Below are 26,389 nucleotides of genomic sequence, written 5' to 3'. Positions count from 1 at the left end.
CCCCGGAAATCTCTCATTTGCCCTGCAACTCTGGGGGGGTGGGGGAATCTTTCCAAATGTAAACCATGTCAAGTAACTCCTCTGCTCAAAATCTTTCAATGGCTTACCATTGCAAAGAGATTAGAATTTCTATCTCTTACTCTAGCTTGTAGGGCACCTGCCTGAACCTTTGATCTCATCTCGTAATGCTCATGAATTAAGCCGTCCTGTTCTACTTCTCTCAGATACTTGAATGGCTGGCTCCCTGTCATTCACATCTCATCTCAAATGACAATTTAAGTAAAAAAAATTATGTTAATATATTTGCACTATGATTTCCTTCCTACTTGATGATGCTTTATAACCTATACTAGTTTCATAATTGACTTGAGTATAGTAGCAAATAATTTTTTGAAGATATAGGAAGGGTAAATTTTCTGAGCAGTTGCTTCTCTGTGAATAACTTTAAGTTGCATTAAAAAAATAAATTATCCATATTGTAAATTCCTAGGGAATTTTTCTTCAAAAATATAGATTCCATAAGTTCTTTTAGTATTTCAGAGACATATGAATAATTTTGCTTATTTTTTTAAAAAACTGTGTTTTTCTTTTTTAATATGAAGAAATATAAGGTATTTCTTAAGTATTAAGTTTCTAAAATGTTATAGGGCATGCATCAACTTTCGTAGATTTTTGATAAAGTTCAGCACTTTCAAATAGCATACTCTGAGAATTCATGACACTAGAAAGCCTTAATATATTTATTATTTTTTTTAATTTTGCTTTTCTCTCTTCAATCCCAATCAACTAATAGAGACAGAGGCAGCACATACCTTGGTCTGCAGGCCTGTGGTTTAGTTTCGAAAATAATTCCTGGAAATTCAGGTTCGAGGGTGTCAGTTTAGTATTCTAAAAGATACTTTGAGTTCAATCTATTGATAAATCTAATTCTACTTAAAGTAGGTAGAAATAATTTTGTTATTTGTAGCTTATTAGGTTTTGTTTAGTAATTCTTACCAAAAGAGAATGCAGGTGACAAAACAGACTCTAAAGGAAATGGGAATTGGGGATGGTTATCTAACATGTTTGAGGTAGAAGGCAGCAAAAAGACTATTATCATTAAAGAATGAATAACTGATAGAATGAATGCAGATATAGAGCACTTACCTATTTGGTGAAAGCACACCATTTTTGAGTCAACGTACCACTGCTGAAAACCACTAACTGGCACAGGAATGGTTTAAGCCACAGACTTATCAGGTCTCTTTTATGAAAAGTAATGTATTGATTGGTAAACAGAGATCCCAATATTGTAATTGAGACATTTTGGTGGGTTTAAATAGATCTTTATAACCCAAACTCCCTAACTTCATGAGCTTCTTCTGACAGCACAAGCCACCTCCTTACAAGTTCAATGAAGTAGTTTATGCTCTGAAAAACATGTAATAACATCACTTGTACGATTTACATTGCCATTTTCCTCATGTCCCATTCCTCTCATAGTTCTACAATTACCTCTCAATTTATAACTAGATCAGATCCTAGCTTTCACTGGGGATTGTATACAATTTTTAACTCAAGAGGAAAAGCCTTATACACCAAAAGAATTTCAAGATTTTATGTCAGTGTAAATCTTGAGACGATGTGTAGAAATGGATTCAGAGAGTGCTATATGAGAGAAGTTTGCTTTAAATCAAGATGGCTTTATCAATATGGGTGTATTAATAATTCTGTATCAAAGGTGCTAACTCTTGGTTGGTTGGCCAACATCTAGACTCAGTGTTGGTCAATGAAAAATGCAGTTGAGTTGCTGGAAATTGTTCAGTGTAACATTATAAGAAGGAATCCTGGAAGTAAGACATGAATTTTTGGCTTACATATTTGATTAGTAAAAATTAAGTAGCATGTCAAATCTTATTGTAATCATGGAAATTCCTTAGCAAACTCACTTATGACATTTACTAGTTGGAGTGGCTCCATGGAAAATGTCACTTAAACTATATAACTATTGGAGTACAAGATAAAACTATTTCATGACCAAAATAGCTTCCTTTTGAGTAACACACATCACTCAGGGACCTCCTATGTTAAATCTGGGCCAAGAATCACCCTAACATGAAAAGCTGGGACCTGGAGAGTGGTTTCAGTAGCCCAGGTGTCTCCACATTTCACTCGGGTTTCACCATGACCTGCATCCTTTAAAGTATTAGCACAGTTTGATACAGAGTAAGACCACTGATTCTGATTGTTAGCCTGATACTTGATATTATCTTGACACCATTGGCCATAACTTGAACATATGGATCACAGATATTTGAAAGAGAGGCTGGAAAAATGTAGTCTGAGCTCTGCATAGTCAGATTACCTCACTAGAAATAGAGGATTTACTTACAATGGAAGAAGGGGAGTCTGGATATTGAGGCAATCAGCACCTTCTAACACAGAAGGTAAAGAGAAAGAAATCAGACCCCTTTTTAGGGACTTCTGAAGAAGGCTAATCATGGTGGATCAGAGTGATTTGTCAGAATGAACAAAACTGGATCGTAGATGGACTCCTGGCCTGAGTTTAAGTGTTCTGGTTTTGAGCTGCCACCTTCCCTCATCTGCTTCAGTCACTATTAGGGCAGTGGTTCGGTAACTCACTTTGTTCAGCTGCCACAACAGACAGAACAACTTTGCAGTGCCTGTTTCCAGCACATTTAACCATTTGTTTTCAGTCAGATTTCTGAAAAGTGAAAGGTAGTTTTGACTGTAGAAATGTCTCCTTGTGCCCAGAATGGCTTTGGTTTTCTTGGTATAGATTTTCAGAAACTTTAATTCCTTCTGTATAATAAAATGTTTACTTTTAATACCGGTTAGGTTTCAAAAAGAGTTTCTTCAATTTCATTCTTTATCCTTAGCATATCTTTTAATATACCTCAAAGTAGCTCAGTTAGATATTAGGCTCCATTTACAAATTTGATTATATGAAAGAAAAATATGCATGAAGAAACTCCAAAGTGTTAATATGAATCTGTGCAAGAACATGTCTTAAGCATGTTTATAAAATCATTAACTTGTCAATTTATTAAGCTATTAGGGGCTTTTATGATATTTTGTATCAAATCAAGACCAAAAACATTTTATAAAATTATCAAGTTTTTCTTATCACATTATATTTGTAGTAAAACCTCCATATCAAGCCCAAACCACACAAATCTTAATTCTTAAACATTTGGGGAACTAATGAGGTGGATTGCCAGGGTTTATACAGATGGAGTACCAAAGAGCCTGCAGGAAATTAATTTACCCTACAAGATAAGAAAGAGACTAGACCCCAAGAAAAATGTCTTCAGGAACCAAACAGGGAAATATATTAGGTTGGAAGGTAATAATTAACAATAAGTCTGTAGTCAGTTGAAATTAGAGGCCCAACTTAAAGGCATAAAAATTATATTAATAAACAAGAAATACTGCCCACCACCAATACGAGTTTATAATCTCTATTCTGGACACAAAGATTTGGTTAATGGGCCATCAATTGGCCACTGTGTTTGCTCCAGGAGAATGCTAGCGCACTATACAGTAAAACAGCAAGTAGAAAGATGAGCTGTTTGACTAAGGTCTCTGTGGGACAGTGAGGGTGCCACAGCATCAGCAGCCTCAGAGCCAGCAGCCACTGCAGGGATGGAGGCAGTGCCAAGAGCAAGCAGGTACTCAGAGCACACATTGGTGCTCACAGCATCAGGACTTGGCATCTTTCCTAACAAAGATACCTCTGGGTATTATTGGAACACAGTGCGATGGCAGTAAATTTGGTGGAACCTGTGGCCAAACAACTGGCATTAACTCTCTGTAGCACCAGAAGTTTTCGTTTATGATGATCATACAAAAGATGTTTGGGGTCTTTCTGTGCCACACTGTTTCCGAGGGCTTACATGTTTTGATTGACTAAATCCTGTGACCTTGGCACTCTTGTTCAAAGCTGCACATAATATATGCCTAGCCAAAATTCAAACTCAAAATCTGTGCTTTTAAACACTAAGCTATGCTGACAGAGTGTATAATTAAAGGAACACATTAGAGATTTCCAGGGAATCCCAGAATGAGTTGGAAACTTTAGAAGTCGGCAGGAATGTGGTTAGCACAGAGGAGGTAGCACAACCAGAGAGTGTTTGGGGTCTTTGATGTAACTTTATTTTCTCTCTTATGATAGATCTTGGGAAACTTATGTTACAGATTATTAGATAAATTGGATTATTGTAAGTAATTCAAAGAAGAATAGTATGCCTATGAAGATAATCTTGACCAAATTTCAATTATAAAATGGAAATATTTCACTTTGTTTTTTGCATTATATCCACAGGAAAGATAGACAGGGAGCCCAAATTAACAGAGTGGCATTACAACAGTTTGTAGTTAAAGAATCTCAAAATACGGCACATTATCTGGAAATCAAAACATATTTATTTATGTAAATAACATTGCAATCATGGCCTCAGGAACAGGTTTTTTTCACAATATAACAGATGATAATCAGTTTTGTCAGATATTAATTTCATGGGAATTACATAATAAATGTAAATAACCCCAATTTGAGATTATATAATTAAAATGTTTTACTTTAAAAATTGTGAAATTTATAGACTGTACACAAGATTTAGGTTGAAGTCCTTATTAGTCAATTAAAAATAGATTAAACTGAGTCCACATTCTCATTAAATGTCTTATCTCCTAGAGTAGTGGTATTCAAACTTTCAAAAATAATTACAAACCTTGCTTATTAAATAACTATTAACCACTATCCCAAAATATAAATATTTTAAAATAAATTGAATATAGGAGTGACTATCCTCATATGTTACAAGTTTTATAAACATAATCAGAATACTCACAATATGTCTTTAAAAGGAAATAAAGATGAAATAAATTTTTGTAACTATATTTCTAATCACAAGAACTTCAGAACATTCTTAACTCATAAATTAAACCACAAGATAGAGTACTGTTTATTTTTAAATATAGTGGGTGTAAATCCCTTTTTCCAATAATCTGATATTTCCCATCTGTTGCCAACTTTTTATCAGATATTATTAAAATCATCATTGTTTTGTCTTCTGATATAACAGATGAAAAGCTTTAACTGGGATATGTTAAATATCATATCCACTTTTTCTCATTGTGTTTGAGTCATTGGTGCTATTTTTAATAAGCTGTTTTCTTACAGGAATATTTTAAGGTCATCCATTTTTGAGATTTATTTAAACTAGCCATTATAAGCCATAAATCATATTAATCTGGCATATGTACACTGTACTTTGTCAAAACGCATTGAAAGAAAAGAAGCTATTGAGAGTGCCATTTTCACAAACTGCCTCATGGAACTTTACTCGTCCTTAAGGATATATCCTATTCTGTACATCACCCATGACCTTCTGATAGATAAATATGTATTTTAAAGTATTTTGAAACTGTATATTCTGTAAGCTCTGTGGTCCAGTCACTCTGAAAAAGTCTTTCAGGTCTTCTGCCTGAGTAAAAACCAATAATTAACAACATATAGTCTGCCTTTAAAATTCTCTGAAGGCAGGGCTTCCCTGGTGGCGCAGTGGTTGAGAGTCCGCCTGCCGATGTAGGGGACACGGGTTCGTGCCCCGGTCTGGGAAGATCCCACATGCCATGGAGTGGCTGGGCCCGTGAGCCATGGCCGCTGAGCCTGCGCATCCAGAGCCTGTGCTCCACGATGGGAGAGGCCACAACAGTGAGAGGCCCGCGTAATGCAAAAAAAAAAAAAATTCTCTGAAGGCAGACATAAAGCATCAGCAAGGTATAAAAGGATTTGCAAAAACAGTTGATTTTTAAAGAAACCATATTCTTTGTGTTCTAATGAAGCAATATCTAAAAATATAAAAAGTCATCCATAATAGCAGCCAGGTAGTCTGTTTTCAAAATAGAAAATGTGTCCTACACAAGAGGCTGACTTCTGTAATTGCAGTATATTTAGCAATATTCACTGATAAATGTATTTTATACTTTAAAGATAAGACATTAATATTACATTTTATTGTTAATATTTATCTCTTTAATGATAAAAACCTTTTACCCACCCACCCTCTGATTGTGTGTTATGCTCAACATCTAGTGAATGATTGCTTCTATCTCTTAAATCAGGAATTGTATCTCAGACAAAAAGAGATATTCCTAATACCTATTATTTAAACTCATGTTTTATGTCTGTTCAGACACAACTTTCTTTTCCTTCCTTTCTCTCTCCCTCCCCCCTTCCTTCCTTCCTTTTTATGTAAGTAATGTAAAGTGATAAAATCAAATCTTTTTTTGATACTTAATAATAAACTTTCATTCAGGATACAGAAGGTATGACAATTTAAAAAGCATATTCTTCTTCCCCCCATTGCGAGTAATTGGCTAACTCTGTCACAGACACTCCAAAGGATTCATTGATAGCTGATAGATGAGATTTTTATCTGGAGAACATCATGTATTTTCTCAAATGGCACACATTTAACCAAAATTCTGCTATATCTGACAGTGTTCCTTTAATCTAAAAGGTAAATACGACTGATGTCATTCTCTAAGATTTTATAGCTTAAATATGTCGGTAATGCAAATTTACACAAAGATGCTTCTCTATAGTAATTTCAACCATTGAAAAGCTATGGCTTATAAGAGGCAAATAAACTATGATTTGAAAGATAAAAGATGTAATATGGCAAAGATGTATCTACTGATTTAACCATTTTTTGTTAACCATTGTTAATCTTCAGGGTGTGGAAAGAAATTTGCCATGATAATAAAGTCTTTTTTGGAATACTTGAAGGGCACAGAGTAAATTAAAATCTGTTGAATTATCTAATGAATAATATAATTAGTAATTTAGAAATGAGATTTCTGGTGTTGACTCTTGATCTCCTGATAAAAATGCACTTGATTTTTCTTTTTTCCTGAGTGTGAGGTTCTCCAGTGATGAATTGGACATTCAGTACCAGTTTCCCACCTTTTCCCACATCTGAGTTATATTTCTTGAATTTACCTGTATCTTAGGTTACATATTGCATGCCATCTAACAGTAAGGAATTCTGCTTTGAAGGTAATACACTTTCAATTTTCACCATGTTAAAGCAGTTTTTATTTCAATTTTATAAATGGAGTAATTAAGGCACAGGAATTCTAAAGTCTCATTGATACACTCCTGAGACTCTCAACTGGGCCACCTTTTCGACCGGAAATTAAATATAAATTCAAATAACAACTTTGGAGAAGATGGCAGAAGAGTAAGACGCGGAGATCACCTTCCTTCCCACAGATACATCAGAAATACATCTACACGTGGAACTGCTCCTATAGAACACCCACTGAACGCTGGCAGAAGAGCTCAGACCTCCCAAAAGGCAAGAAACTCCCCATGTGCCTGGGTAGGGCAAAAGAAAAAAGAAAAAATAGAGACAAAAGACTAGGGACGGGACCTGCACCAGTGGGAGGGAGCTATGAAGGAGAAAAAGTTTCCACACACTAGGAAGACCCTTCACTGGTGGAGACGGCGGGTGGCGGAGGGGGGGAAGCTTCGATGCCTTGGAGGAGAGCACAGCAACAGGGGTGCGGAGGGCAAAGTGGAGAGATTCCTGCACAGAGGATCGGTGCCCACCAGCACTCACCAGCCTGAGAGGCTTGTCTGCTCACGCGCCGGGCCGGGCCGGGCAGGGCTGGGACCTGAGGCTCGGGCTTCGGTTGGATCCCAAGGAGAGGACTGGGGTTGGCGGCATGAACACAGCCTGAAGGGGGCTAGTGCACCACGGCTAGCCGGCAGGGAGTCCGGGAAAAAGTCTGGACTTGCCGAAGAGGCAAGAGACTTTTTCTTCCCTCTTTGTTTCCTGGTGTGCAAGGAGAGGGGATTCAGAGTGCTGCTTAAAGGACCTCCAGAGACTGGTGCGAGCCACGGTAATCAGTGGGGACCCCAGAGATGGGCGCGAGACAATAAGGGTGCTGCTGCAGCCACCCAGAAACCTGTGTGCAAGCAGAGGTCACTGTCTACACTCCTCCTCCCGGGAGCCTATGCAGCCTGCCACTGCCAGGGTCCCGTGATCCAGGGACAACTTCCCCAGAAGAATGCACGGCGTGCCTCAGGCTGGTGCGATGTCATGCAGGCCTCTGCCGCCGCAGGCTCGCCCTGAGTTCTATACCCCTCCTCCCCTCGGCCTGAGTGAGCCAGAGTCCCCAAATCAGCTGCTCCTTTAACCCCATCCTGTCTGAGCAAAGAACAGATGCCCTCAGGCAACCTACACGCAGAGGCGGGGCCAAATCCAAAGCTGAACCCCTGAAGCTGTGTGAAAAAAGAAGACAAAGGGAAGCCTCTCCCAGCAGCCTCAGAAGCAGCGGATTAAATCTCCAAAATCAACTTGATGTACCCTGCAACTGTGGAATACCTGAATAGACAACAAAACATCCCAAATTGAGGAGGTGGACTTTGGGAGCAAGATATATTATGTTTTCCCCTTTTCCTCTTTTTGTGAGTGTGTATGTGTATGCTTCTGTGTGAGATTTTGTCTGTATAGCTTTGCTTTCACCATTTGTCCTAGGCTTCTGTCCCTTTGTCCTTTTCTTCTTTTTCCTTTTTTTCTTTTTACAATGTTTTTCATAAGTATTTTTTATTTTAATAACTTTATTTTATTTTACCTTACTTTATTTGATTTTATTTTATCCTATTTCTTTTCTTTCTTTTCTTTCTTCTTTCTCCCTTTTATACTGAGCCACATGGATGAAAGGCTCTCGGTGCTCTAGGTAGGAGTCAGTGCTGTGCCTCTGAGGTGGGAGAGCCAACTTCAGGACACTGGTCCACAAGAGACCTCCCAGCGCCACATAATATCAAATGGCGAAAATCCCCCACAGGTCTCCATCTCAACACTAAGACCCAGCTTCACTCAATGATCAGCAAGCTACAGTGCTGGACACCCTATTTCAAACAACTAGCAAGAGAGGAACACAGCCCCATCCATTAGCAGAGAGGCTGCCTAAAATCATAATAAGGCCACAGACACCCCAAAACACACCACCAGACGTGGACCTGCGCACCAGAAAGACAAGATCCAGCCTCATCCACCAGAACACAGGCACTAGTCCCCTCCACCAGGAAGCCTACACAACCCACTGAAACAACCTTACCACTGGGGACAGACACCAAAAACAACGGGAACTATGAACCTGCAGCCTGCAAAAAGGAGACAGCAAACACAGTAAGATAAGCAAAATGAGAAGACAGAAATACACACAGCAGATGAAGGAGCAAGGTAAAAATCCACCAGACCTCACAAATGAAGAGAAAATAGGCAGTCTACCTGAAAAAGAATTCAGAATAATGATAGTAAAGATGCTCCAAAATCTTGGAAATAGAATAGAGAAAATGCAAGAAACATTTAACAAGGACCTAGAAGAACTAAAGAGGAAACAAGCAATGATGAACAAACAACACAATAAATGAAATTAAAAATACTCTAGAAGGGATCAATAGCAGAATAACTGAGGCAGAACAAAAAAGATAAGTGACCTGGAAGATAAAATAATGGAAATAACTACTGCAGAGCAGAATAAAGAAAAAGAATGAAAAGAATGGAGGACAATCTCAGAGACTTCTGGGACAACATTAAATGCACCAACATTCGAATTATAGGGGTTCCAGAAGAAGAAGAGAAAAAGAAAGGGACTGAGAAAATATTTGAAGAGATTATAGTTGAAAACTTCCCTAATATGGGAAAGGAAATCGTTAATCAAGTCCAGGGAGCACAGAGTCCCATACAGGATAAATCCTTGGAGAAACACGCCAAGACACATATTAATCAAACTATCAAAAATTAAATACAAGGAAAACATATTAAAAGCAGCAAGGGAAAAACAACAAATAACACACAAGGGAATCCCCATAAGGTTAACAGCTGATCTTTCAGCAGAAACTCTGCAGGCCAGAAGGGAGTGACAGGACATATTTAAAGTGATGAAGGAGAAAAACCTACAACCAAGATTACTCTACCCAGCAAGGATCTCATTCCGATTTGCCAGAGAAATTAAAACCTTTACAGACAAGCAAAAGCTGGGAGAATTCAGCACCACCAAACCAGCTTTACAACAAATGCTAAAGAAAATTCTCTACGCAAGAAACACAAGAGAAGGAAAAGACCTACAATAACAAACCCAAAGCAATTAAGAAAATGAGAATAGGAAAATACATATCGATAATTAACTTAAATGTAAATGGATTAAATTGCTTCCATCAAAAGACACAGACTGGCTGAATGGATACAAAAACAAGACCCGTATATGTGCTGGTCTACAAGAGACCCACTTCAGGACCTAGGGACACATACAGACTGAAAGTGAGGGGATGGAAAAAGATATTCCATACAAATGGAAATCAAAAGAAAGCTGGAGTAGCAATTCTCATATCAGACAGAATAGACTTCTAAATAAAGATTATTACAAGACACCAAGAAGGGACATACATAATGATCAAGGGATTGATCCAAGAAGAAGATATAACAATTGTAAATATTATGCACCCAACATAGGAGCACCCTCAATACATAAGGCAAATGCTAACATGCCCTAAAAGGGGAAATCGACAGTAACACATTCATAGTAGGGGACTTTAACACTCCACTGTCACCAATGGACAGATCATCCAAAATGAAACTAAATAAGGAAACAAAAGCTTACATGATACATTAAACAAGATGGACTTCAATGATATTTATAGGACATCATCCAAAAACAACAGAATGCACATTTTTCTCAAGTGCTCATGGAACATTCTCCAGGATAGATCATATCTTGGGTCACAGATGAAGTCTTGATAAACATAAGAAAATTGAAATTGTATCAAGTATCTTCTCCGACCACAGTGCTGTGAGAGTAGTTATCAATTATAGGAAAAGATCTGTAAAAATACAAACACATGGAGGCTACACAATACACTACTTAATAACCAACAGATCACTGAAGAAATCAAAGAGGAAATCAAAAAATCCCTAGAAAAAATGACGATGAAAACATGATGACCCAAAACCTATGGGATGCAGCAAAATCAGTTCTAGAGGAAAGTTTATAGCAATACAATCGTACCTTAAACAGGAAACATCTCAAATAAACAAACCAGACCTTGCACCTAAAGCAATTAGAGAAAGAAGAACACAAAAACCCCAAAGTTAGCAGAGGGAAAGAAATCATAAATATCAGATCAGAAATAAATGAAAAAGAAATGAAGGAAAACGATAACAAAAATCAATAAAACTGAAAGCTGATTCTTGCAGAAGATAAACAATATTGATAAACCATTAGCCAGACTCATCAAGGAGAAAAAGGGAGAAGACTGAAATCAATAGAATTAGAAATGAAAAGAAGTAACAACTGACACTGCAGAAATACAAAGGATCATGAGAGATTACTACAGGCAACTCTATGCCAATAAAATGGACAACTTGGAAAGAAATAGACAAATTCTTAGAAATGCACAACCTGCAAGCATGAACCAGGAAAAAATAAAAAATATGAACAGACCAATCACAAGCACTGAAATTGAAACTGTGATTTAAAATCTTCCAACAAACAAAAGCCCAGGACCAGATGGCTTCAGGCAAATTCTAATCAAATACTTAGAGAAGAGCTAACACCTATCCTTCTCGAACTCTTCCAAAATATAGCAGAGGGAGGAACACTCCCAAACTCATTCTACAGAGCCACCATCACCCTGATACCAAAACCAGACAAGGATGTCACAAAGAAAGAAAACTAAAGGCCAATATCACTGATGAACATAGATGAAAAAATCCTCAACAAAATATCTGCAAACAGAATCCAACATCACATTAAAAGGATCATACACCATGATCAAGTAGGGGTTTATTCCAGGAATGCAAGGATTCTTCAATATATGCAAATCAATCAATGTGATACACCATATTAACAAATTGAAGGAGCAAAACCATATGATCATTTCAATAGATGCAGAGAAAGCTTTTCAACAAAATTCGATACCCATTTATGATAAAAACCCTGCAGAAAGTAGGCATAGAGGGAACTTTCCTCAATATAATAAAGGCCATATATGACAAACACACAGCCAGCATTGTCCACAATGGTGAAAAGCTGAAACCATTTCCACTAAGATCAGGAAAAAGACAAGGTTGCCCACTCTCACCATTATTATTCAATATAGTTTTGGAAGTTTTAGCCACAGCAATCAGAGAAGAAAAGGAAATAAAAGGAATCCAAATCGGAAAAGAAGAAGTACACTGTCACTGTTTGCAGATGACATGATACCGTACATAGAGAATTCTAAAGATGCTGCCAGAAAACTACTAGAGCTAATCAATGAATTTGGTAAGGTAGCAGGATACAAAGTTAATGCACAGAAACCTCTGGCATTACTATACACTTAATGATGAAAAATCTGAAAAGTGAAATTAAGAAAACACTCCCATTTTACCACTGCAACAAAAGAATAAAATATCTAAGAATAAACCTACCTAAGGAGACAAAAGACCTGTATGGAGACAATTATAAGACACTGATGAAAGAAATTAAAGACAATACAAATAGATGGAGAGATATACCATATTCTTGGACTGGAAGAATCAACATTGTGAAAATGACTGTACTGCCCAAAGTAATCTACAGATTCAATGCAATCCCTATCAAACTACCACTGGCATTTTCCACAGAACTAGATCAAAAACTTTCACATATGTATGGAAACACAAAAGACCCCAAATAGCCAAAGCAATCTTGAGAACGAAAAATGGAGCTGGAGGAATCAGGCTCCCTGACTTCAGACTATACTACAAGCCTACAGTAATCAAGACAATATCGTACTGGCACAAAACAGAAATAGAGATCAATGAACAGGATAGAAAGCCTAGATATAAACCCACGCATATATGGTCACCTATCTTTGATAAAGGAGGCAAGAATATACAGTGGAGAAAAGACAGCCTCTTCAATAAGTGGTGCTGGGAAAACTGAGTAGCTACATGAAAAGTATGAATTAGAACACTCCCTAACACCATACACAAAAATAAACTCAAAATGGATTAAAGACCTAAATGTAAGGCCAGACACTATCAAAATCTTAGAGGAAAACATAGACAGAACACTCTATGACATACAGCAAGATTCTTTTTTTGACCCACCTTCCTAGAGAAATGGAAATAAAAACAAAAATAATCAAATGGGACCTAATGAAACTTAAAAGGTTTTGCAGAGCAAAGGAAACAATAAACAAGACGAAAAGACAACCCTCAGAATGGGAGAAAATATTTGCAGATGAACTGACAAAGGATTAATCTCCAAAATTTACAAGCAGCTCAGCAGCTCAATAACAAAAAACCAAAAACCCAATCCAAAATTGGGCAGAAGACCTAAATAGACATTTCTCCAAAGATGATATACAGATTGCCAACAAACCCATGAAAGGATGCTCAACATCATTAATCATTAGAGAAATGCAAATCAAAACTACAATGAGATATCATCTCACACCGATCAGAATGGCCATCATCAAATAAATCTAGAAACAATAAATGCTGGAGAGGGTGTGGAGAAAAGGGAACACTCTTGCATTGTTGGTGGGAATGTAAATTGATACAGCCACTATGGAGAACAGTATGGAGGTTCCTTAAAAAACTAAAAATAGAACTACCATATGACCCAGCAATCCCACTTCTGGGCATATACCCTGAGAAAACCATAATTCAAAAAGAGTCATGTACCAAAATGTTCATTGCAGCTCTATTTACAATAGCCAGGACACGGAAGCAACCTAAGTGTCCATCAACAGTTGAATGGATAAAGAAGATGTGGCACATTTATACCATGGAATATTACTCAGCCATAAAAAGAAACAAAATTGACTTATTTGTAGTGAGGTGGATGGACTTAGAGTCTGTCATACAGAGTGAAGTAAGTCAGAAAGAGGCAAACAAATGCTGTATGCTAACACATATATATGGAATCTAAGAAAAAAAAATTTAAAAGGTCATGAAGAACCTAGGGGTAAAACAGGAATAAAGGCACAGATGTACTAGAGAATGGACTTGAGGATATGGGGAGGGGGAAGGGTAAGCTGTGACAAAGAGAGAGCATGGCATGGACATATATACACTACCAAATGTAAAATAGATAGCTAGTGGGAAGCAGCCGCATAGCACAGGGAGATGAGCTCGGTGCTTTGATACCACCTAGAAGGGTGGGATAGGGAGGGTGGGAGGGAGGGAGATGCAAAGGGAAGAGATATGAGAACATGTGTATATGTATAACTGATTTACTTTGTTATAAAGCAGAAACTTACACACCATTGTAAAGCAATTATACTCCAATAAAGATGTTAAAAAAAATTCAAATAACAATTACTCCATGCAATTTTCTGGGTTTGTGAGTATATAATAGTCATTCTATGACAGCTAAATATGTCATATTCATAATAAATTCACACACAATCACCTGCCAATGCACTCATTTTCAAGTACTTTGTACATATTGATGGAGGTGTTTTGCATGTCTTATGCTGAGAAAGCTGCCCCTTTTGCAGGGAACTAAGTGCTTTAGCAGGGAAATTTGTTATGGAACATGAGGGCTTCATGATGTGAGTGGAAGGAGAGTGAAGAAGTACTTCCTATTTATGCTTGACGCTCAGTAAGAAAAATAGAGTTCCTTCAAAGGAAGGAAGTTGTCCTTCGCCATAGATATTAGGATAGTTAACCTCTTCTGAAGAGAAATAGTAAGCTTTTAAAATGCTATAGGCCTTAATACAGTGGTTCAATTGCTGTGTTATCTAGTCCACTGGCCATGCCTCTTCTAACAGTTTATCTATGAATGCAGGGACTTGCCCTGTATCACTTTCTCAGAGAAATGAGCTTCTGTTGTAAGAAGGCAAAGGGAAGAAATTCCTTAGTGAGCAATAAAACTTACTATTATTATTATTATTAAAAGATAGTATTTGCTGGGAGAAAAGACCAGAGCCCCTATATAGCCTAAATAAAGCGGGCAACATCCTGGAAAATCTTTACCTAAGGCCTCCAATTCCAATATGTTGCTTCTGAAAGGCAGATAAGAGGGGACCTAACATGAGGGAATGTCTCTACCCAGATTGTGTTTCTTAACATGTGAAGATCTATCACTCGTGGTCATCAGCTTTTGAGTCATGTAGGATCTATTTCATTGCAAGAAACAGATACCTTACTTGAAGTATGTTAAATAATAGAAATTTACATTTCTATGTAACAAGTAGTCCAACAGTGGGAAATTCCAGACCTGACATAGCAGTTGAACAAATCAGGACTCCAGGTTCACTTCTCTGGTATATTCTTGGTTTACTCCTTTTGGTTATAAGAAAACTGCAGTAGCCTCTCAGCATCATTTCTAAATTTCAGTGACTTGAATAGGAAGGGGCAAGGACTGTTTATCTGATTTGCTCAGAGAGGAAAACTATGCCTGGAAGACCCTCACTCTACTTCTCATAATTAAATGCCAGGCATGTGTCATATGCTCACTCTTAAGTTAATTACTGGCAAGTGGGAATGAAATACCGCAACTGACATAGAGCAAATATGACTCATCCCCTGGCACATGGAACATTGCCACTCCCAAATGAAAAAGAGACAGGAAAAAGTGGGCCTTTGTTAAAGGGTAACTAATCCATATTATCTGACCCATTATTGTTTTACCTTTTTTCTCCCTGGCTCTCTTTGTACCTTGGCATTAACAAAAATTATCTCATGGGCTTTCATGCATTGTTTCATTAAACACCAATGGAGTTTGTGTGCTGGACACTGCAAATATAAACCTTGTTATGAAACAGAGCTTAGTAGCAGATTCACCTTACCTAATCTGGAAGGCAAGATATAATAAACAACAAAAAATGGTTTTCAGTACGAGAGGTCTGAGTTTTAAAGCAGAGTAAACACCATCCATGTGAAGGACAGGTGAAGAGGAAAGGACAGGTGAAGAGGAATGGCAAGAGCAAAATTATGAAGGACACAAGTGACAAATAGCCAATATTGCCTAGAGGAACTACAAGCAGGTTCATTTTTCTGGAGAGTGTAGGTTAAAGCTAGGGTTTGCTAGACATGAGGTAGTAGATTGCCTTTCTAAAATTAACATTGTAGAGTTATAGGTTAATAAATGATTATGGACTGAATGTTTCTGTCCTTTCCAAAATCTGTAAGTTGAATCCCTAACCCCAAATGTGATGGCATTTGGAGATGGAACTTTGAGGAGATTATTAGATTTAGATTAAATCATGGAGGTGGAGGCCTGATGATAGAATTAGTGCCCTTATAAAATGAGATTAGAGAGCTTGTTCTCTCTCTCTCAAAGATACATCAGAAGCCAGCCATCTGCAAGCCTGCAAAAGAGCCCTCACCTGGAACCAAATTGCCAGGATGTTGGTTTTAGACTCCCTAGCCTCCAGAACTATGAGAAATAAATTTCTATTGTTTAAGCCACCCAATCTATGGTATTTTGAGATAACAGCCAGAGCTAAGACATGAATATACAAAATCATTGGAATACTTATATAATGCAGATAAACTTGAAGAAACTAATGATTCAACTGAGAGCAGAGTCATAGACAAGAAGCCAGCACAGAAGTCATTTAGCATCAACAAATGTCTTGAGGACAGAAGAATGAAGGGGATCTAAAGCCTGTTATGAACAGGAATGCAAAATATTTTTATCTAAGCATCGTATCGTGGCAAAGAACTCTGAAATAACTACACTTGAGGAATAGTATTCCAGAGACAGTGATAGAGGCCATGCCGCTTTCCTGGAGATTGTAGCAATAAGGACTAAGAGGGTGACTTAACATCTCCTGGTGGGTGTTGTGGTGTGTAATTTGTGAGGAAAAAAGTCACTGCTAAGAGATCTGCTGGGGAGTCATTGGCCTTTGGGGACAGATGAGTTATAGTTAGAGTAGCCAGGTGATGGGTAGGTTCAGAGAAGTAGTCTCCCTACAATGTGTTCCACATATTTTATCTATAAATCACAGGTTAGTATCAAAACCAAATCAGTTTTATTCAGATGTGGAATATATGTTAAAACAAATGGTTTATTTTTATCGATACAGTTATACATTCATTTATTTTACTTATACAGAATCACTTGGTATTTACTTTGATTTTATTGTTTTGTTTTAATTTATCTATTCTTTATAAATATATTGCTTTATTCAACTTGGCATAAATTGGTATTTTAAAAATAATGGCATTAGATGCATCAAGTAGTGTAGAATATACTATTTTCTTAGAGTAAACTTTTTATAAAGCACCTCTTAATATTTTTTTTTTTTTTTTTTAAACATCTTTATTGGGGTATAATTGCTTTACAATGGTGTGTTAGTTTCTGCTTTACAACAAAGTGAATCAGCTATACATATACATATGTTCCCATATGTCTTCCCTCTTGCGTCTCCCTCCCTCCCACTCTCCCCATCCCACCCTTCCAGGCTGTCACAAAGCACCGAGCTAATATCCCTGTGCCTTGCGGCTGCTTCCCCCCAGCTATCTACCTTACTACGTTTGTTAGTGTGTATATGTCCATGACTCTCTCTCGCCCTGTCAAAACTCACCCTTCCCCCTCCCCATATCCTTAAGTCCGTTCTCCAGTAGGTCTGCGTCTTTATTCCTATCTTACCCCTAGGTTCTTCATGACATTTTTTTCCCTTAAATTCCATATATATGTGTTAGCATACGGTATTTGTCTTTTTCTTTCTGACTTACTTCACTCTGTATGACAGATTCTAGGTCTATCCATCTCATTACAAATAGCTCAATTTCATTTCTTTTTAAGGCTGAGTAATATTCCATTGTGTATATGTGCCACATCTTCTTTATCCATTCATCCGATGATGGGCGCTTAGGTTGTTTCCATGTCCTGGCTATTGTAAATAGAGCTGCAATGAACATTTTGGTACATGACTCTCTTTGAATTTTGGTTTTCTCAGGGTATATGCCAAGTAGTGGGATTGCTGGGTCATATGGTAATTCTATTTGTAGTTTTTTAAGGAACCTCCATACTGTTCTCCACAGTGGCTGAACCAATTCACATTCCCACCAGCAGTGCAAGAGTGTCCCCTTTTCTCCACACCCTCTCCAGCATTTATTGTTTCTTGATTTTTTGATGATGGCCATTCTGACTGGTGTGAGATGATATCTCATTGTAGTTTTGATTTGCATTTCTCTAATGATTAATGATGTTGAGCATTCTTTCATGTGTTTGTTGGCATTCTGTATATCTTCTTTGGAGAAATGTCTATTTAGGTCTTCTGCCCATTTTTGGATGGGGTTGTTTGTTTTTTTGTTATTGAGCTGCATGAGCTGCTTGTAAATTTTGGAGATTAATCCTTTGTCAGTTGCTTCATTTGCAAATGTTTTCTCCCATTCTGAGGGTTGTCTTTTGGTCTTGGTTATGGTTTCCTTTGCTGTGCAAAAGCTTTGAAGTTTCATTAGGTCCCATTTGTTTATTTTTGTTTTTATTTCCATTACTCTAGGAGGTGGGTCAGAAAGGATCTTGCTGTGATTTATGTCATAGAGTGTTCTTCCTATGTTTTCTTCTAAGAGTTTGATAGTTTCTGGCCTTACATTTAGGTCTTTAATCCATTTTGAGCTTATTTTTGTGTATGGTGTTAGGGAGTGATCTAATCTCATACTTTTACATGTACCTGTCCAGTTTTCCCAGCACCATTTATTGAAGAGGCTGTCCTTTCTCCACTGTACATTCCTGCCTCCTTTATCAAAGATAAGGTGTCCATACGTGCGTGGTTTATCTCTGGGCTTTCTATCCTGTTCCACTGATCTATCTTTCTGTTTTTGTGCCAGTACCATACTGTCTTGATTACTGTTGCTTTGTAATATAGTCTGAAGTCAGGGAGCCTTATTCCTCCAGCTCCTATTTTCGTTCTCAAGATTGCTTTGGCTATTCGGGGTCTTTTGTGTTTCCATACAAATTGCGAAATTTTTTGTTCTAGTTCTGTGAAAAATGCCAGTGGTAGTTTGATAGGGATTGCATTGAATCTGTAGATTGCTTTGGGTAGTAGAGTCATTTTCACAATGTTGATTCTTCCCATCCAAGAACATGGTATATCTCTCCATCTATTTGTATCATCTTTAATTTCTTTCATCAGTGTCTTATAATTTTCTGCATACAGGTCTTTCGTATCCTTAGGTAGGTTTATTCCTAGATATTTTATTCTTTTTGTTGCAATGGTAAATGGGAGTGTTTTCTTGATTTCACTTTCAGATTTTTCATCATTAGTATATAGGAATGCCAGAGATTTCTGTGCATTAATTTTGTATCCTGCTACTTTACCAAATTCATTGATTAGCTCTAGTAGTTTTCTGGTAGCATCTTTAGGATTCTCTATGTATAGTATCATGTCATCTGCAAACAGTGACAGCTTTACTTCTTCTTTTCCGATGTGGATTCCTTTTATTTCCTTTTCTTCTCTGATTGCTGTGGCTAAAACTTCCAAAACTATGTTGAATAAGAGTGGTGAGAGTGGGCAACCTTGTCTTGTTCCTGATCTTAGTGGAAATGCTTTCAGTTTTTCACCATTGAGGATGATGTTTGCTGTGGGCTTGTCATATATGGCTTTTATTATGTTTAGGAAAGTTCCCTCTATGCCTACTTTCTGGAGGGTTTTTATCATAAATGGGTGTTGAATTTTGTCGAAAGCTTTCTCTGCATCTATTGAGATGATCATATGGTTTTTCTCCTTCAATTTGTTAATATAGTTTATCACATTGATAGATTTGCGTATATTGAAGAATCCTTGCATTCCTGGAATAAACCCCACTTGATCATGGTGTATGATCCTTTTAATGTGCTGTTGGATTCTGTTTGCTAGTATTTTGTTGAGGATTTTTGCATCTATGTTCATCAGTGATATTGGCCTGTAGTTTTCTTTCTTTGTGACATCCTTGTCTGGTTTTGGTATCAAGGTGATGGTGGCTTCGTAGAAGGAATTTGGGAGTGTTCCTCCCTCTGCTATATTTTGGAAGAGTTTGAGAAGGATAGGTGTTAGCTCTTCTCTAAACGTTTGATAGAATTCACCTGTGAAGCCATCTGGTCCTGGGCTTTTGTTTGTTGGAAGGTTTTTAATCACAGTTTCAATTTCAGTGCTTGTGATTGGTCTGTTCATATTTTCTATTTCTTCCTGATTCAGTCTTGGCAGGTTGTGCATTTCTAAGAATTTGTCCATTTCTTCCAGATTGTCCATTTTATTGGCATAGAGTTGCTTGTAGTAATCTCTCATGATTTTTTTATTTCTGCAGTGTCAGTTGTTACTTCTCCTTTTTCATTTCTAATTCTATTGATTTGAGTCTTCTCCCTTTTTTTCTTGATGAGTCTGGCTAGTGGTTTATCTATTTTGTTTATCTTCTCAAAGAACCAGCTTTTAGTTTTATTGATCTTTGCTATTGTTTCCTTCATTTCTTTTTCATTTATTTCTGATCTGATTTTTATGATTTCTTTCCTTCTGCTAGCTTTGGGGTTTTTTTGTTCTTCTTTCTCTAATTGCTTGAGGTGCAAGGTTAGGTTGTTTATTCGAGATGTTTCCTGCTTCTTAAGGTGGGCTTGTATTGCTATAAACTTCCCCCTTAGAACTGCTTTTGCTGCATCCCATAGGTTTTGGGTCGTTGTGTCTCCATTGTCATTTGTTTCTAGGTATTTTTTTATTTCCTCTTTGATTTCTTCAGTGATCACTTCATTATTAAGTAGTGTATTGTTTAGCCTCCATGTGTTTGTATTTTTTACAGATCTTTTCCTGTAATTGATATCTAGTCTCATGGCGTTGTGGTCAGAAAAGATACTTGATACAATTTCAGTCTTCTTAAATTTACCAAGGCTTGATTTGTGACCCAAGATATGATCTATCCTGGAGAATGTTCCATGAGCACTTGAGAAAAATGTGTATTCTGTTGTTTTTGGATGGAGTGTCCTATAAATATCAATTAAGTCCATCTTGTTTAATGTATCATTTAAAGCTTGTGTTTCCTTATTTATTTTCATTTTGGATGATCTGTCCATGGGTGAAAGTGGGGTGTTAAAGTCCCCTACTATGAATGTGTTACTGTTGATCTCCCCTTTTATGGTTGTTAGTATTTGCCTTATGTATTGAGGTGCTCCTATGTTGGGTGCATAAATATTTACAATTGTTATATCTTCTTCTTGGATCGATCCCTTGATCATTATGTAGTGTCCTTCTTTGTCCCTTTTAATAGTCCTTATTTTAAAGTCTATTTTGTCTGATATGAGAATTGCTACTCCAGCTTTCTTTTGGTTTCCATTTGCATGGAATATCTTTTTCCATCCCCTTACTTTCAGTCTGTATGTGTCTCTAGGTCTGAAGTGGGTCTCTTGTAGACAGCATATATAAGGGTATTGTTTTTGTATCCATTCAGCCAATCTGTGTCTTTTGGTGGGAGCATTTAGTCCATTTACATTTAAGGTAATTATTGATATGTATGTTCCTATTTCCATTTTATATATTGTTTTGGGTTCGCTACTATAGGTCATTTCCTTCTCTTGTGTTTCGCGTCTAGAGAAGTTCCTTTAGCATTTGTTGTAAAGCTGGTTTGGTGGTGCTGAACTCTCTCAGCTTTTGCTTGTCTGTAAAGGTTTTAATTTCTCCATCAAATGTGAATGAGATCCTTGCTGGGTAGAGTAGTCTTGGTTGCAGGCTATTCTCCTTCATCACTTTCAGTATGTCCTGCCACTCCCTTCTGGCTTGTAGGGTTTCTGCTGAGAGATCAGCTGTTAACCTTATGGGGATTCCCTTGTGTGTTATTTGTTGTTTTTCCCTTGCTGCTTTTAATATGCTTTCTTTGTATTTAATTTTTGACAGTTTGATTAATATGTGTCTTGGCGTGTTTCTCCTTGTATTTATCCTGTATGGGACCCTCTGTGCTTCCTGGACTTGATTAACTATTTCCTTTCCCATATTAGGGAAGTTTTCAACTATAATCTCTTCAAATATTTTCTCAGTCCCTTTCTTTCTTTCTTCTTCTTCTGGAACCCCTATAATTCGAATGTTGGTGCGTTTCATGTTGTCCCAGAGGTCTCTGAGACTGTCCTCAGTTCTTTTCATTCTTTTTTCTTTATTCTGCTCTGCAGTAGTTATTTCCACTACTTTATCTTCCAGGTCACTTATCCGTTCTTCTGCCTCAGTTATTCTGCTATTGATCCTATCTAGAGTGATTTTAATTTCATTTATTGCATTGTTCATCGTTGCTTGTTTCATCTTTAGTTCTTGTAGGTCCTTGTTAACTGTTTCTTGCATTTTGTCCATTCTACTTCCAAGATTTCGGATCATCCTTACTATCATTATTCTGAATTCTTTTTCAGGTAGATTGCCTATTTCCTCTTCATTTGTTAGGTCTGGTGGGTTTTTATCTTGCTCCTTAATATTTTTAATAGACTATTTTAGAGAAGTTTTAGGTTCACAGCTAAATTGAGCAGAAGTTACAGAAATTTCTTGTCCATTCCTTGTTCCAGCTCATGCATAGCCTCCTCCATAGTCAACATCCCCCACCAGAGTGGTTCTTTTGTTACAATTGATGACCCTATATTGACACATCATTATCACTTGAAGTCTGTAGCTTATATTAGGGATCACTCTTAGTGTTGTATATTCTCTGGGTTTGGATAAATGTATTATGGCATGTATCCACCATTATAATGTCATAAAGAATAGTTTCACTGCCCTAAAACCTCTTAATATCTTGATTTACAAAATTAGATGTGTTTATGCATTTTGTCTCATTAGTGTAATTCCACTTTACTGTGTTTTTGCTCTCCCCAAATAAAACAAATTAAAAGATTATCATGCCTTTCCACAGTGGGTAGAGACAAATTCAGAAGACTTTGTTGTTTATCTCACCATCATTGAAAACATTTCTTCCCGTAAAGGAATAGTTAACTCAGAAGAGGGAACAGATGATGGGAGAGACATAAACAGAATAGAACTGATTCGTGCAGGATTGCACCTGGGCAAATCACTCCTTTGACCCTATCTTGGAGAACCGGAGAAAGGAGTTCCAGGAAACATTTTCTCTCTTTCTTGTTTCCTGTCACAGCATAATTAATCATCTTTTAAATCCCATAAATTAACTCTAGTCAGTTTTAGAAATATAGTCTTTATCTTGTAACTTAGGCCATGTAAATGTCACCAGGTCAAAATCATGCTCATAATCACTCTATAAAATTATAAAGTCTGAGTCTTTACTGGGAAAGCCCTTTTCACTTGTCAAGGTGATAGGTGACCTGATTAATTAAAGTTAGGTCTTTAGGACAAAGGCTTCTGACTTCTTCATTGCTTTAAGCCTTGATTTAATAGCTGTCAACCTTAAAAAATCAGTTTTCTATATCTATAAAATAATGTTAGAGATATATCTGGTAATGACATTAGAGCTGGCGAAAGTTACATGGGAGTGACTTTAAAAAATTAGAAATATTTTTGAAATGTTGAATAAAAATCTGATGGCTAGTGTAAACCATATTTTTCTGTCAATTTATATTATATCAAGAAGTTTCTGGGTCTAACGATACATTAAAAATTAGTAACATGGAAAACATCTTTTCCCAAAGGGAGAATTTGTTTTGTTTTTCTTTAAAGAAATGGAAACAATATAATTTTGTATCATATTTTAAGACTACCAACAGATGTGTCAAGAAAACTAAAATATGTTTAAGAAAATCGAAATCTTGAAACTTTATGTAAATTTTCAGGTTTCTTTCAATATCCAAGATTTAAAATCATCTTATGTCTCCTTAATGACCCTTAAAAATGAAGGAGTAAACAGATGCCATGAGAGACTTTTCTGTGTAAGCTGACTTTTGCAACCACAAAATGGAAGTACTTGAACTGTGTTTTCTTTTTTAATATATTTATGGTTACATTTGCAGTAAAAGAGATGGCATTCTGTTGGAGAAAACATATCAACATCGAGCTCTTTACTCACCATGACACTATGTATTTGATTATTTGTTTTTGCTATTGTGATTTCCTAGATGAATACATGGTGTCTGCTTTCTCTCTTCAGATTTTCATTGTCTTTATTACATAGATGTGAGCAAGGCCTTCCTACAGAGAGTATCTGAACACTGAGCAAAGAAAATATGAAATTTTTATTGTTTTAACACTTCCTGCTTTTTGACTTTTTAAACAGGATTTGGTTAATAACCTATTATATGCATCTACCTCTAGTTCACTTCCCACAAAGTGAATAAAAAAAGTACTTTTCAAGATATAATCCAGAATTATTTTGTTACAACTGAAATAACAATTCATTTAACTGGCAATCTGAAGGCTGGTTATGTCACAAAACATAGATGATTAAGAAATATATAAATGAATGTCATTAATCTAACACAAACTCTATTTGAGGGCTAAACCCTAAGTAATCGGTTATATAGTCTGCCTTTTCTATAGAGTTAGTTTCTCCTTTCTCTGAAATTCTATGCAACTGCGTTAGCTTTTCTCCCAGTATTACAGTTATCCATTTGCCAGGCAGCCTTCCCAGTAGACTGTTCCTCTAGGTCACGAGCTGTGTCTTGTTGTTTGTAGACGTCCCAGTGCCTGGATAGTGAGTGACTGAATAAAGATATGAACACATGAATAAATAACATAAGGAAGAAAATGAAATCTAACTTGGGGTACATGATTATTCACGTTTAAAAGAATATATTTATAATGATAAATTTTAAAATGATATTATATAAGTAGTAAAATGTGTATTTTTTTAAATATTGAGTTGTATGAGATGAAAGAAATTAATAATTATTGGATGCTTTGTTAGGATTTTTGAATGGAAATTAAACTGATCTAATTAGTCAAAGAAGGAGGGAGGAGAGGGAGAGAGAATATAAGGATACTAGTAATCAAATCTTATCAATTAGGGTTTGAATTTTAACCATAAAAACCTATCTAGCTTGTACATTCAATAAACCTGGCTTTCTGCCATATCCACTATGGACTTGTTATTTTTAAAGTAATCTCTGTTATTTTATGTAACAGCATCACAAGGCAGCCTGCATTCTCTTATCTATTTCTTGTCAGATAACCTGAAAAATGAACTTGTTCTTGCTTCTGTATAAAGTCCAAAGTAGAAATAAGCTGATCCCTAAGATAGCCTAAAACTGATTCCTAAGACTAAGCTCTATTTAGTGAACTATATAATTCTTGTAATAAAGGATAATGTACCTTTCCTGCACCCATTATGTAAAATATTCTCATGGTTGTAATCTGACATTAAAGGATTACATTAGGGGATAGCTGGTGGGAAACACACTGAGGAAAAAATTGTTTTTAAATAAATGCTAGAGAACTTCTGTTGCTGAAACTTTGATCCTTGGAATTCTTCATAGAGTAATGCATAGTAATTGTTAAAGCTTACTGAGCACAATCCAAGGGTCCTTTTACTTATAAGCAGATCATTTTTAATAAATTAATGCAATTTAACATAATTTTTACATATTCATAAGTGCTAGAACTATTCATTTCAAATCCTGGCTCTGCTACTTGCATGTTATTTGATCTTGAGAAAATTACTGTTTCCTCTAAAATAATCCCACTTTATCTATAAGGTAAGGATATATATGCTTAATTCATAACGTTGTCATGAGACTTATTTGAGAAAACATATATAAAATGCCTACCACAGTGCCTGGCTCAGAGTAAATGTTCTATGAATAGTATGTATGTACTCACCCACATAAATGTCTAGAGATTTTAAACCGTTGGCTCAAGTCATGCATCTTATAGCTTAAGTTTTTAACCCGTGTCAGATAATAAAGCCTTCTTCTGTCTCTATAGACTGTTTTCCACTACTCTCCACAGGCTTCTCTAATATATGTTTGAAAAGTAACAAACCAGAAAATGAAATTTAGGCAAGCTCTCTATCTCTTAGCAACAGGAATTGTTCTAGCCACTTCAGGTAATTACAGGTTATATAAGAATGATAAATAATATCTGTCTTTAAAAAAGAATGAAAGTTCTCAGCAATTTACATTCTCTAGTAGTTGCTTTTACTTTCTACTTGAGTTTTATTTTTCCAATTCTTAAATTATTATTATTATTGACCAAGTAGAAAGAAAATTATCAAATGTAATTGTGTCTTCTTAGAAGGAACACGTTAAAATGCTCCTTTTAAAGAAACAATTGCAATTTTAAATTCTCAAATGACTACATTCATTGTCTCTTTTACTTCTATTTAATGGAGCGGGGGGTATTTTTTCTTCTTAGAGAATTTTGCTCAGTATTTCACTTTGTTCAGTATTTCCTGGGAATAAAATGTTGTAGTTTGGGATAGGAGAAGGTAGAGAAGCTATACCAAGTTCCCAGATTATAAACACCACCGGTAAAACAAAGAAGAAA

This window comes from Phocoena sinus, chromosome 5, assembly GCF_008692025.1.
Source record: "Phocoena sinus isolate mPhoSin1 chromosome 5, mPhoSin1.pri, whole genome shotgun sequence".
NCBI lineage: Eukaryota > Metazoa > Chordata > Mammalia > Artiodactyla > Phocoenidae > Phocoena > Phocoena sinus.
The sequence above is the reverse complement of the archived record's forward strand: the minus strand, read 5'-3'. Positions refer to the sequence as shown.